Raw genomic sequence first — 12456 nt, 5'->3', positions numbered from 1 at the left:
CATATTTTGAGTTAATGGACACTCTATAGGAAATTTACCCAGAGATAACTAATGTAATAGATTGAGCTCCAGGAAATAACTTTATGATCGTCCTTAAGATTCAAAAGGGTGTTGTTGCTGCTATTGAGTGTAAAATAACTCAATAAATTATATGTGATATTGCGGATTATGTGTTTTTTGTTTTGATTAATAAATCTGGTGACATTGCTGGTAAAGAACAAATTGTTGTGGTTGTTTGCTATGTTAATATTGAAGGTTTGGTAAAAGAAGGTTTATTGGCATTTCAAGTGTTAAAGAAACAAGTGCTAAGTCACTTAAGGAGACACTTTAGAAAAAGTTGTCTATTAATGGCTTGAGTAGCATTAGGGGGCAAGGGTATGATGGAGTTAGTAATATGCGAGGTAAGTTTAGTGGTTTGAGAACTTTAATCCAAAATTAGAATCAATTTGCTTACTACGTACATTGTTTCGTCCACCAACTTCAATTGGAACTCGTTGCATGTGCTAAGACTCACAAATATGTTAGTGGTTTTTTCGATAAGGTCAAAATGCTTGTTGATTTCATACGACCTTCTAACAAGAGACGTGAATTGCTTTGAGACAAAAAAGTAACTGAGTTTGCTAAATTGATTAAAGAGGACCAGATAGAGACTAATAGTGGATTAAATCAAGAATCATCTATTGCTATAATAGGTGACACTCATTGGGGTTCCGACTTTAGGACTCTCACTTATTTGATGACTTTGTATGGTGTCATTATTGAGGTACTTGAAGAAGTCGAGAAGGATACGTCATTTGAAAAATATAGTGAAACTATGTTTTTTCTTGATGTGCTTCAGTTCTTTGATTTGAGGCTTAATATCCTTTTTGGTTTTATATGTTAATCCCAGGGTTCATTTTTCCTCATTAACTTAAAAAAGATCCATATTGATCCCTTAACTCTTCAAAACGTATCATTTTAAGAGTTAAGGGACTAAGATGAACCTTTTTGAAATTAAGGGACCAAAATGTACCCTGAGGTTAACATACAGGACTAAAAAGGGTATTAAACCTTGATTTTATCTTCATGTTATATATGATGGTTGAGATATTAGGATTTATAATTGATTTGAGTGTAGTGTTAAAAAAATGTGATCAAGATCTTTTGAATGCTTTCTCACTTGTCAATTCTACCAAACAAGAATTACAAGAAATGAGTAATGATGGATGGGAAGAACTTATACCTAAGGTTATGGAAATTTGCAATAAATATGATATTGATATGCCTGATATGGATACTTTGTATGTGCAAGGGAAGAAACCTAGACGATATTTTACAACTTCTAATGTTTCTAATTTGCATCATTATAATCATGATTGTTTGTTCAGACTTTTAGATTTGCAATTACATGAACTCAATGCTAGGTTTGATGAACATTTACAATGTGTTTCATGCTTGAATCCCTCATCGTCATTTGTAGCTTTTGATGCGAAAAATTTATTGAGGATGATCAAACTTTATTCAAATGATTTTGTAGATGTGCCGGAAGTGGTGGTGCGACATCAGTTTCAGAATTATGTTATAAGTGTTCGTTGTGATCCAAAATTTGCAAAGTTAAAAGAACTTTCAAATCTTTATAAATGGAAACAAATAAGTGCAAGTGTATGAGCTTCTGAAGATTGCTTTAATCTTGCCGGTAGCAACTGCAAGCGTGAAACATGTTTTCTCAACTATGAAATTTGTGAAGAGACATCTATATATGTAATAAAATGAGTGATCAATGTTTAAACGATTCTCTTGTAACTCGTAACAATGATGTCATTTTAACTCATTTTCAAAAATTAAATAATATACTATTTTCAATTTGTGTGACATGTGTTTCAATTTGTGATTTTTGAATGTGTCTAACTTCAAAGGAAGTTACATGATAACTATATCAATGATGCTCTAGAATAATGGAAATGAGAATCCGGGAAGCTAATATATCATTATGATAAGTATAGTGACATGAGATAAGTTTAAACAAAATTTTCTAAATATCTCCATGATTTTTCAAGACAAAGAGAGTGAGATTTGTTCTGCATGTGGACAAAGAATTTGTTTAACCGTTCACTATTTGAGAAACACTCCTTTATGAAATTTGTTGTGTAGTTATGACCATAAATTGATTCTCGAGTATGGTCTGCAAACACAAAACGACATAAGAGTTGGTGTTATCTTTCAATCATATTTCACATTTCATAATCAACTTAAAAGGGTTAATTCCAACAACAGTAAAATGGTTATAATGTTATTATCGTGGCAGGTAACTCCTTCATGACTAGTCATTGCATAGAGATAAACTTTTCGGACTTTTATTGTGTTTTTAGGATAGTGCCAATTCTAGACATAGTGTCACAACTTGCTTGACATTTTCAGCCTAATTTTATTCATGTGTATGTCCAAGCTTAGCATCAGAATTATTTCTCTGAAATTACTTATGGTTCAGCTATTTCTACAGTGTCACTAAGGTTATTTATGGTATAGTTAAAATAGAAAGCCGAACCGAACGAACTATAATAAAATGTCACTTGAATGGAACCATTTCAACTTGTTTAGAATTGAACTGAACCAAAATAATTTGTTTGCAATACCATTTCAAAATTTTAAAATGTACTAAGACAATTTGAGGTTCTGTGTGATATTCAGAAGATTGTAGCATCGCCCAAGATTTGGGATAAAGCTAATAAATTTGGTGTGAAAGGAATTGCTGAAGATGCGATCCACATTGAGGAAATTCAAAGTTTGGAGAAAAAGGGCTCATTGCCTCTTGCATAGGGTGATGATTAGACATGGAAAGAAGATCATTCCATTCTTTTTCTTTGAGCAGACATGTATCTCTTGGACTATGATCTTTGCGACATTAACCGTGCCGAAGGTTGTAATATAGTGAAGCAGCACCAATCTTACTTTGTTGATGTGCGGTTTCATCATGGGTAGTGTTTCATCATGGGCCTGAAGGAGTGTTTGACAAACTGATATCAAATTTTGGGCTCCAGAGGAGGTCCATTCTCAGCACTGTTTTCTCAGATCTCTTGATTCTAAGGTTACACAGAGAGTCTTTCACAACGTCCAAGTCTTAATCATCCATGGTTTCTAGCCGGTGTTGGTATGTGTCACCAAAATTTTTCAATCCCAGCATCGTATTGATTGTGGCGTTAGAATATTATCCTTAGTTCCTCCAATATATATTTGTCAATTTTCTTTAAAAAATTGTTATTTTAGGATGTTTTAAATATGACTAGTAGGAAATACAAAATATAGAAAATAAATAATACAATATTTTTTTTAAAATTTTATGGCTCTGTTTAGGATGAATTTTTTTATGTTTGAGTTTTTTTCTTGATATAATCTTGTTCTATACTATGAGACATTTCCAACGCATATTTATTTGTCCATTTTCGTTAAGAAATGAGCATTTTATGATGCTATATAAATGGTTAGTTGGAAATGCAAATAGCAGAAAATGAACAAAACAATTTTTTCGTAAATTTTGTGACTCTATTTAACATGAATTTTGTTTGTGTAAGTTTTTTTCTTGATATAATCTTGTTTTATGCAATAATACATTTCCAACGCAAATTTATTTGTTCATTTTCGTTCAGAAATGAACATTTTATGATGCTTTTAAGATGACTAATTGGAAATGCAAAATGTAGAAAATGAAGAACACAATTTTTTTCGTAAACTTTATGACTCTGTTTAGCACGAATTTTGTTTCTATTGGAGTTTTTCCTTGATAGAATCTTGTTCTATAACATGCGACTTTTCCAACACATATTTATTTGTCGATTTTTGTTAAGAAATGAGCAACTTATGATGCTCTAAAGATGAATAGTTGGAAATGCAAAATGCAGAAAATGAAGAACACAATTTTTTTTAAAACTTTATGGGTCTGCTTAACATGAATTTTGTTTATGTTTAAGTTTTTTCTTGATATAATCTTATTTTATGCAATGAGACATTTCCAACGCATATTTATCTGTCCATTTTCGTTAAGAAATGAGTATTTTATGATGCTTTAAAAATGGTTAGTTGGAAATGCAAAATGCAGAAAATGAAAAAACAATTTTTTTCGTAAATTTTATGGCTCTATTTAACATGAATTTTGTTTCTGTGTAAGTTTTTTTTCTTGATATAATCTTGTTTTATGCAATGAGATATTTCCAACCCATATTTATTTGTCCATTTTTGTTAAGAAATGAGTCTTTTATGATGCTTTAAAGATAGCTACTTGGAAATACAAAATACAGAAATTAAAGAACACAATATTTTTTTTGTAAATTTTATGGCTCTGTTTATGATGAAATTTTTTATGTTTGAGTATTTTTCTTGATATAATCTTGTTCTATACCATGACAGATTTCCAACGCATATTTATTTATCCATTTTCGTTAAAGAATAAACATTTTATGATTCTTTAAAGATGACTAGATGGCAATGCAAAATATAGAAAATGAAAAACACAGTTTTTCCGTAAATTTTATGACTTTGAATAGCATGAATTTTGTTTCTGTTGGAGTTTTTCCTTGATAGAATCTTGTTTTATACCATGTGAGTTTTCCAACGCATATTTATTTATCGATTTTCATTAGGAAATGAGCAATTTATGATCATCTAAAGATGACTAGTTGAAAATACAAAATGCAGAAAATGAAAAACACAGTTTTTTTCGTAAACTTTATGATTCTGATTAATATGAATTTTGTTTCTGTTTAAGTTTTTTTCTTGATATAATCTTGTTTTATGCAATGAGATCTTTTCAACGCATATTTATTTGTCAGATTTTGTTAAGAAATGAGTAATTTATGATGCTTTAAAGATGGCTAGTTGAAAATGCAAAATGCAGAAAATAAAGAACACGGTATTTTTTCGTAAACTTTATGGCTCTGTTAAACATAAATTTTGTTTGTGTTTAAGTTTTTTTTTCTTGATATAATCTTATTTTATGCAATGAGACCTTTCAAACGCATATTTATTTGTCCATTTTCGTTAAGAAATGAGTATTTTATGATGCTTTAAAGATGTCAGGTTGGAAATGCAAAATCTAGAAAATGAAGAACAGAATATTTTTTCGTAAACTTTATGGCTCTATTAAGAATGAATTTTTCTATTTTTGAGTTTTTTTCTTGATATAATTTTGTTCAATACCATGAGACATTTCCAACGCATATTTATTTTTTCATTTTCATTAAGAAATAAGTATTTTATGATGTTCTAAAAATGACTAATTAGAAACGCATATTTATTTGTCAATTTTCGTTAATAAATAAGTATTCTATGATGCTCTAGAGATGACTAATTGGAAATGCAGAATATAGAAAATGAGAAAACAATTTTTTTCGTAAATTTTATGACTCTGTTTAGCATGAATTGTGTTTCTGTTTAAGTTTTTTCTTGATATGATATTTTTTTAATGCAATAATATATTTTCAACGCATATTTATTTGTCAATATTCGTTAAAAAATAAGTATTTTATGATGTTCTAAAGATGATTAGTTGGAAAATGTAAAATGCAGAAAATGAAGAACATAATTGTTTTCGTAAACTTTATATCTATGTTTAGCATGAATTTTATTTATGTTTGAGTTTTTCTCTTAATATAATCTTGTTCTATGCCATAAGATATTTCCAATGCATATTTATTTGTCTATATTCATTAAAAAATAAGTATTTTATGATACTCTAAAGATAAATAATTAAAAAAATAAAATGCAGAAATAGAAGAGGATTATTTTTAAGTTCTTGAAAAATATTCTTATATTGGATATCCCACAAAATAAATCTTACTTATGGGACAACATACTTTTGCAATCAACATTGAAAGCTAACTGTAACATTCCTTCCATACACCAACATTAATAACGTGTTAATCCTAAAAAACTCACTAGCTACTTTTGCAATCTCATAAATAATATTCGTCGAATTAAAATTTACTTGAAATTCCTTTAATTTTGACTTCTAAGAGCATTATGATATTGCTTAACAAACTAATTTAGATTTGATGTAGTTGACATATCCGTCCAAAAATATTTCTTTAACAAGGTTGGTACTCATCTACGACCCTCATTATACAATGTAACCAATCAATAATTATTTTAAAGGATAAAAAGTTTCAATGAACGAATATCATTTATCTTCAAATTTAGTTGTTGTGAATGTATCATAAATCCTTATTTTATTGCATACTTGATTAGGGAGACATGTAATACAATCGAACACGCACACGGGTCTGATAGCTTATTGAGTATCTATGGGTTAACGAGTATTTAGTAACGTGTTAATTTTGCGGGTACATATACAAATTAAATGTTATATGTGAATGTCTGTATTTGTTAATAATTGTCAAAATTAATATGAATATCTATATTTATTAATAATTATCAAAATTAATTAAATATTATTTATTGAATTTAAACTATTATTATTATTACTATTATTATTAATTTTTTGTTCCGTTCTAGAACTAAAAATGAGGTGAGACACGGTGGTAATGGTAAACAAAAATTTCATATGCGGTGGAGAGAGGGATGACCTTCAAGGTTAACACTCCAACATTCAAGTAAGTATGTGAGGGGGAAGAGTGAATTGAACATAAATTTGAAACTTGTTACTTGAATTTGACGACTTCTCTCTCTCTCTCTCTCTCCCCTCTCTCTCTCTCTCTCTCTTCTCTCTCTCTCTCTCTCTCCTCTCTCCTCTCTCTCCGCTCTCTCTCTCTCTCTCTCCTCTCTCTCTCTCTCTATCTATATTCTCTATATTATAATATATATATATAATATATATATATATATATATATATATATATATATATATAATATATATATATATAATATATATATATATATATATATATTATATATATATATATATTAGAGAAGGAATAACAAACTCGTTATTTGTTATGAGTAAATTGCAGAGAGTCGTTGGATGCACTTGCATTTGAGATGCTTTGTGATCATCAGGAGGAGAGTCCTCGTGTGCTAAGAAGGTTCTAGAAGCATTACAATTCCCTCAAGATGGTTTGTTGGGGTCGATATGGTCGGACCAGAACAGTTGCCCCCCGAGCCCTTGCTCATGCGCATCAAGGTGAGGGTTTGTCACGTCAACTTCATATTACGGCGACTCTCTTGTTCACTTTTAGAAGGAAGAACGAGAAACATTCCAGTTTCTTGTGGATTCACGCATTTAATGCTCCATACTTCAAACTTCTTTTCGAGGGTGTCATCATTACGACTCTTGGATACTGAAACATTTGAGTGTTGTGTGCGAGTGATTTGAAACATTTGGTAGCGTCTAATCCCTTTTGAATGCTAGAATATGGTTCTTGAAGAGTCAATGTTGTTACTTTTCTTTGAATCATTTCCTTAGTTTAGCAGTTATCTTCTTCTTTGACACTTTGATTTCTTGTATTTGAAAAGTTAGTGCATAATGGGTAAAAATTGCATAAGAGTGCTCACTAATCCTAGAACAATGCTCATTATTCTTTGGTGGATTCTATCCACTCTTCCACAGTTTCTGTTGTTGCCAGAAATGGCAGTCTTGATATGTCCTTTCTTGAAGTTGACCCATTATCTTATTGGGGTGCCTTAACTTCCACGAAGGAAGAAAGAATATGTAGTAAGTATGGAAATGCACCATTCCCTTTTATGAATGCACTTTATCAGTTATGGATCTTCGCCTACCTTTCATTACCTTTGAGATAGAAGTCATGAAGCATATGGTGATGACTTCTTCACAACTTTATCCCGCAAGCTTGGCATATATGAAAGTCTATTAGTATTGGTGTGAATACTTGAAAGGAGATTCTTATGAGACCCATTTATTTTATCTCTTTTAATGCCTCTATGGTCCCGCGACCTAGACACGAAGCAAGGGATTAATTTATTTGGAGCTGACTATGTGTGGCTTTAGGCCTCTTCTTGAGTTGTAACCTTTCGAAGATCAGTTCTTTCGGGTCACCCTTATCCATTCGAAAGCTCACGCTATGATTTACGTTGTTAGGGACATAGTGGGAGGAAGATCTTCTAAGTAGTTTCCCAAGCACTGGACTGAGAGACACTTTCTAGTCACCCTTATACTCAACTTTTATTTCAAAATATAATTTAAATTGAAAACATAGCACAAGGGACAACTATTCAGTTTAAGACAAAGTAGAGAACTTATTAACAATCTCAATCCCAATGTTACAATATCAGAACTTTCTATTCTAAAGCACTAATGGTCGACTTAAGATCCGGAAAAACAAGCAATAAAAGTGGTCATCTACACCATCTCATATAAACAACCAACAACAGTCACTCCTCAATATCAGCCTGAGAATCATTTGTACAGAGATACAAATATAGGGACATGGAAACAAAAAGGGTGAGAATACATTCTATATAATAAACAGTTAATAACAGCAAGGGTAACATTTCATATAACACATCATTCATAAACAATCTCAATTCACATAATATCACATAACATGTACAGATTAAATATGCAATGTTCATCTCCTCCACTTCCATGCATGTGGTATCATCGTCGAATTCAGAGTTATTTTATTGAAATCCTAAAACAATGGACCAAAGTTCTAACATCGAACCGATGTCCTGAATTGTCGAACTGAAGTTCTAACACTAGACCAAAGTCCTGAATCGCCTAACCGGACTGAAGCCCTAAATTGTCGAACCGAAGTTCTAACAGCGGACCAAAGTCCTGAATCGCCAGACCAAATTCCTAACCTAACTTCGAAATTCATGATGCATGATGCTTCAATCATATGCGATGTATACCCAAACCTCCAACACCAATACTAAACAACGTCGGTTAAGGCTAACACCGGTTCTTACGAACCTAAATAAAATTCAATATTAAACACTATTGGTTAAGGCTAACACCAGTTTTTGCAAACCTAAACAAATCAATATTAACACCGCCAATTAAGGCTAACACTGGTTCTTGCGAACCTAAAAAAAATTTAACACTGGTTCTCACGAACCTTAAGATGTTATCATGGTCACTCACAGTACACCACTATATCGCATCAACATCAGGCTTATGCCTTATCTTTAACAACTTAACTCCTATACATTTATCTAGACATCAGACTAAGTCGTAATATTGATAACCTGTTCCACATAACTCCTTATCGAGGTAGTAACTCAACTTTTACAGAATTCATAATTTAGGTTACACACTTTAATCATCAAATACTAAACTTACACATATAATCATTTTTCATCTCATTGTTCATAGTATAACTTAAGAATGGTCTACCGCATTCATACAGATACAACAATATTATTAACCCTTATCACAAGAAATTTTATCGTGTTTGTTTTCCAATGCAACTAACTGCACCTCAAGTGGATTTACGAAACTCAAGTTATGTGCAAAACAAGACAACCAATATCGGTTGAGACTTTACTACACTCCTGGTATAAGAAACGGAGAATTATTATTCTTGTAACGCTCCTAAACCCCGTTTCCATATTCAAACAAAAAATTTATCATGTTAGATTTCCAACGCAACTGACCGCATCTCAAACGAACTTATGAAGCTCAAGTTATGCACAAAACAAGTCAACCAACCCTAAAACCCGACAGTGACACAGCCCGGCCGTGTCAGCTGTCACGGGCCTTGTCAGCTCCAGACGCCCCATACAAAAATTGAGAGTAACACAGCTAGGCCATGTCTGATGACACAGGTCGTGTTCCGTGCAACTCCAAAACCCGTTTATTCACCTTTTCACGAGGTTTTCACTCCTAGACTTAATTTCTTCAACCCTAAATCATCCTAACTCAGTTTTTAACATATTTTAATCATAGTCAACATCGCATACTAATTGATTAATATGATTTTATTCAATTTTTAATACCTCTAATCATTAACATCATTGTTCACTCTAACTAGTAACAATATAGTTTCACCAATCATATACTAATACATAACTCAATTCATCCACATTATCTCAACACAACATCAACATATAACAATTTATCCATGAATTCACAACAAAATCATAGCATGAAGTAAGAATCACAACATCACACAATTATCACAACAAAATTTACTTAATCTAATAGGGCTTAAGAGAAACCCCACTATCTCATTGGAAAAATACCCAACATAGAAAAATTCCCCCTACCTCGATTATATAGAATTTTTATTGAAGTTGGTGATGGGAGATTTTTCTCCTTGCATTCTTTGCTCCTAGGGTGCCTATCTCCTTTCTCTTTTAAAAAAAAGTATATGTAACTTCTCCTTTCTCATTCTTCCCTCTTTATAATAATAATTTCTAATTTATTTTATTCTTAATTCCATGTGACTCCCTAAATTTTCAACTCCTCATTCTATAACTCCCCACTAACTCTCGATTTCTATTCATTTTGCCCTTAATCTTATTAATTCCAATTTTTCTTATTCCAATTATTTTTATTTTATTTAATAATAAGTTCAGTATTTATGTTATTTTTCTAAATAATGACACAATAATAATAATAACACTTAAGTTAATAAAATCACTAAAACACAAAAAAAATCCAATTATTAAAATAATAAAAATGCGAATAAAAATTAGGGGTGTTCCACCCCCCCCCCCCCCCCCCCCCTTAACCTCCCTGGCTCTCTGATTAGTCAAGTCACTCATCTGGTGAGGACTGCGGCGAGGAAGAACTAAGATTTAGCTACTCCTCAAAGTAATTTATCGTCTGCTCAAAGGAAACTAGATACCTTATGTCTTAAGCATGCTTCTCTAGCTCGACAACTAGCCGATTGTACGAATGCCAACCTCAGGTGGTCATACAGTCGTTTGAGAATGCCTTACAACAAATGGAGCATGTTCATTGTCCTCTACTCATCTTAAGGGAGCAGGTACGGCCCGATTAGATGCATAAAGATTGAGAGATTGTCTCTTTACTAGGATAGCCATTTCGGTCACACTTATTTTTTTGCACGTATTGTATGTACAGTACTATTATATTTGAATAATATATGTAAATATATTTTATTTTTAAAATGAAGTTCATTGTTACCTATCTAAGGTGTGTTTGTTTGATTTTGATTTTAGAGCTCTGAAACTTATGCAAACTTACGAGGTCTTCCCTTAAAGTTTGTTGGACATTACCAGGGCCACTCTTGACCATGGATCACTTCCCCTTCCCTCTAGATAAAAACCTGGTATGAGGTATATGTGTGCCCAACCCATTGTGACCTTTCGAGTTTCTAGCTTCCAGAGGGGGGGGGGGGGGACCATTATTTCCCATGGGGATTTGATTCTTGTAGTCAGGCGTATAAAACATATTCGATAACACCGCTAACTTTCTTAGCACGTGCTTTGTGCTATGGGGATTTGATTATTGTAGTCGAATGTGAAAAGCATCTCAGATAACACCCCTGACTTTCGGTGGGGATTTCTTTTGTATGGTCAAACACGTAAAATGTCTCCGACAACACCTCTGACTTTTGGTGGGGATTTAATTATTATAGTCAGATGCACAAAGAATCTACGACAATACCCCTAACTATCTTAGTGTATGCTTTAAGATACATGTATTCGATTGTTATATTCGGACGTGTGAAACATCTCTAACAGCACTCATGAATTTCGATGTACCAAGCCTCGATCACGTCGATCATACCCCGAACTCGTTGTCACTATGCAGAAGCAGGAAGAAACAAATATTTAAGAAAATGTCATGTTCCATTTATAATTGTTGGATATTATTATACATAAGGAATATGATTATACAATTTTAATATAAATGGGAAAATTACATATAACAAGGCGGGCTAGCTACCGCTTATTCTTTATGCTTTCTTTTGTTGGTCTATCCACTTCCTAATAAGCTAACTAGTGATGGAAGCTACATTAATCTCCATGGATACACCTTCTCCTTGATATTTCTGGAGTTCCTGCTAGATTTTTTTTCCCACTTGAGGTCGACGTTGATGATGACCGAATCCCATATATTGTGATAATTGAGTTTGAGATGCACCGGTGAGGATACGATGTCCATAGTGGTTGTGGATGGCCTTCATAAAATTCATTTATAAACGATTCAAGGAATTAAAAAATTATTATTCTAAAACCATTCTCGACACCTACTGAAACCACCAGCTCAATGTGCCCCCATATACGACTTTTCGTCCCATTGAACCTCTATTCTAGGAGAGATCCGGCTGGACGATATTTTGATGCAATGCAACCTCTATTCTAGGATTTGCGATGCCTTTTTGAGGAGATAGAGGTGGTTGATTGCTCGCTGCTAAAACAACAGTGGCAACATCAAGTGCATCAGCGGATCGAGTGGATTTGGATCCAACCATCACTTGGAATCATAAGAACTAGAGATAGGAAATTCAAAAATCGAAGTTGAAATGATGCTTGATTGGATCAAACACGACGGATCTTCGTGTTCTATTCTGGATGCTCTTGATTCGATGACCT

At 32.5% G+C, this 12456-nt stretch overlaps 1 pseudogene; it reads left to right on the top strand.

The window, feature by feature from the left end:
• LOC127137960 (uncharacterized) overlaps positions 1 to 2796 on the top strand; it is a 12092-nt pseudogene extending 9296 nt beyond the window's left edge.
• The last annotated feature ends 9660 nt before the right edge of the window (positions 2797 to 12456 follow it).

This window comes from Lathyrus oleraceus, chromosome 4 (assembly GCF_024323335.1).
Source record: "Lathyrus oleraceus cultivar Zhongwan6 chromosome 4, CAAS_Psat_ZW6_1.0, whole genome shotgun sequence".
NCBI lineage: Eukaryota > Viridiplantae > Streptophyta > Magnoliopsida > Fabales > Fabaceae > Lathyrus > Lathyrus oleraceus.
This window is presented reverse-complemented; position numbering and strand designations above follow the sequence as displayed.